At 43.2% G+C, this 2500-nt stretch overlaps 1 protein-coding gene across 7 annotated transcripts in view; it reads left to right on the forward strand.

Annotated features, from left to right (window-relative positions):
- LOC125033168 (5-phosphohydroxy-L-lysine phospho-lyase-like) overlaps nt 1-2500 on the forward strand; it is a 39894-nt gene that overhangs the window by 22034 nt on the left and 15360 nt on the right. The window lies entirely within an intron of this gene.

Raw genomic sequence — 2500 nt, forward strand, 5'->3', positions numbered from 1 at the left:
GGACGGTCATATCAGAGGAGAGTAAGGAACGAACTTGTGCGTTGTAGAGCATGCCACATCCTTTACGTGACTAATAAATGTCAGTTGATCATCAAACTGCTCTCCAAGGATGCTTAATTCCCTGGGCAGATCGAATGTTTTCCTATCATTGCTAACGAATGGGGTTAGTGGATTCTGTAGTCGGGATATTAACATGACCTGAGAATTATCTGGTGCAAGTATAACCTGCCATCGTCGGCCCCATAAGGTGATGAGTGATAACACATCACAGTGGTACTGCGTTCATGCTTTTTTCATGCAAATGATAATGTACCGTCGTCAATATATGCAAAGGCTTCTGGAATCAAATGCAAAATGTTACTGAAATAGACCGACCGGGTATTCACTGGAAGTGTAACCGTTTACCACAACTTGAAGAGTCCTTTCTCTTAGATAATCTTCACTCTGCTTTAGCATATGGCCAGTAATGCCAAAACTTTTAAAATAATTAAATTGCTGTTTAACTAAGCTTCGCCAGTCTTTACTCCCGACGGAACGGTTAATAAGTTTTGCATTGAGACTCTCCACTGCTCGATGGCCCAGTTCTGAATCTACTGTGACTTAACTTGTTTTGAGTTGATTAAATCGATTCCCGGTCCTTCTTTTTTCTTTAGCTGCAAGTCTACATGTGTCCAAACCAAGGCTGATTTTAACCCAGTATGATTTGTGAGGTATAAAGCTTTCTTGTAGTGTCAGTAGTGTTTTAGTGGGTGATAGACTGTATTAACATCTGTGAGAATGGAGTCCCGTTTCTAGAGCACTGCGAAAACCTTCCCAGCAGCTTTGTTCCAGCTCCAAATGGTTCTTTTCCTTATTGAACTTTGACCTGCACACTTGAACTGTGTAGCCCCTACGGTGACAGAAGTCACAGGATCTCTCTGTGGCAGGAGGCCTCTGAGTGACCCCTAGTTGTGCAGACCAGGCAGCTTATAGGTCGCCTTCCACCCAAAGGCACTGCACCTGGATTACCAAGTGCATTGGATGTTTGGGGGTGACGATTAGTGCGTTGGCTTTGATGAAGTCCATTGCTAGGTCTGTTGTTCAGTTGGTTTCCTGTATTTGTTGAGGTTCGTGTGAATGAATCTGGAAATACTGAACCACTCTGTTCACCGGCGTTCGACGACGAAGGAAGTGCGCGCCGATCTTTTCGGGACGTGCAGTACAGGCAATTGATTTGACTTGTAGGGATGGAAGTGCAATTGTCGGATTAACTATTCCGTCAAAAAGTTTTGAATATTGACAACGGCATCCCTTTCACTTGCAATGTCCTCGGTAGTGCTGCCAAAGAATTTCAGAATCGAGGTCTTCCTTATCAGCTTAGATTTCACATTACGAATGATTTGAACTAGATCTGTAGGCACTAGCTTGAGAAGCCTCCCTCCTCATCAATGGCGGGAGACTTATTCATGATCTCAGTAGCCTCGTTATAGGATGAAATGTTACTGGCATTTCATCCTGAATGCCAGTAGTATGGCGTAGCCTTTGTATTTTTATGCAGATAAGATTACTGTCATCAGCGAGGCACTGGGGATGGCAGATATTCGGGTAGCATGACTGGGTACCTTATTGGCAGTTGACTTGTCCCAAACAGCACCAGCAGACCCTCGGGTCGCGCAGTCCGAGCGTGCACACAGTCAATCAGATATAATGGTTTGTTATTATGATTAGAAGACAAGTTTTATCAGGGGTTCACAAAGAGTCAAGCAGTGGCGAAGCACACACAAGAACATTCACGCTATTAGTAAAACGTTAAATTCGGTCAGAATTCACAGTGCATTAAAAGACTTAAATCTGCATAATTTTAGTACATGCACGCTATCCACACGCTGGAATTAATAAAACTTAAAAACATACAATAAAACTGAAGAGTAAATAAATAGCTACAGCACCCGGGATTACAGAACTAAACAGCTAAAATAACTAAAATACCATGCCTATGCCTCGCGCGCGCCTAGGATCGTGGGTTTTAACCGCCACTTGGCCTAACCCTATATGTTGGCTTTGGGAAACCAGACAGTGCCACTCCGCCTCAAGCAGGTATGCTCTAACGAAGTGTAAGAGAAACAATGTAAGTGAAAGGGTCTTCATTAATAAATGAGGCATGCACAAAGCATCCACGAGGCATCCAACAACGCTGAATAACCGTGCTACAGGAGAGAAGTGGGGCTGTTTGTCATTAATGCTAAGCGAAAGTTGCGTGCTTCGCAAGTTTCGGAGAGTGGGAGGTAGCCACGGGTTTGAATGCGAACAACGGTTATCGTCGAAATGGTAACAAAAATAAAATAAAATGATCAGTACCAGAATTGATATATCACATGTAAAGTCCAGCAAAAGGCTGAGTGGATATTCATGAGTCAATATGCAAACAACAAACATATTGATGTAAGTACAGAGCAAATGAACTGGCCATGCATGACTCTCAGCTATTCCTTTCTGTCTTTCTCTTTCTTTCTCCCTCTCT

This window comes from Penaeus chinensis, chromosome 16 (assembly GCF_019202785.1).
Source record: "Penaeus chinensis breed Huanghai No. 1 chromosome 16, ASM1920278v2, whole genome shotgun sequence".
Classification (NCBI taxonomy): domain Eukaryota; kingdom Metazoa; phylum Arthropoda; class Malacostraca; order Decapoda; family Penaeidae; genus Penaeus; species Penaeus chinensis.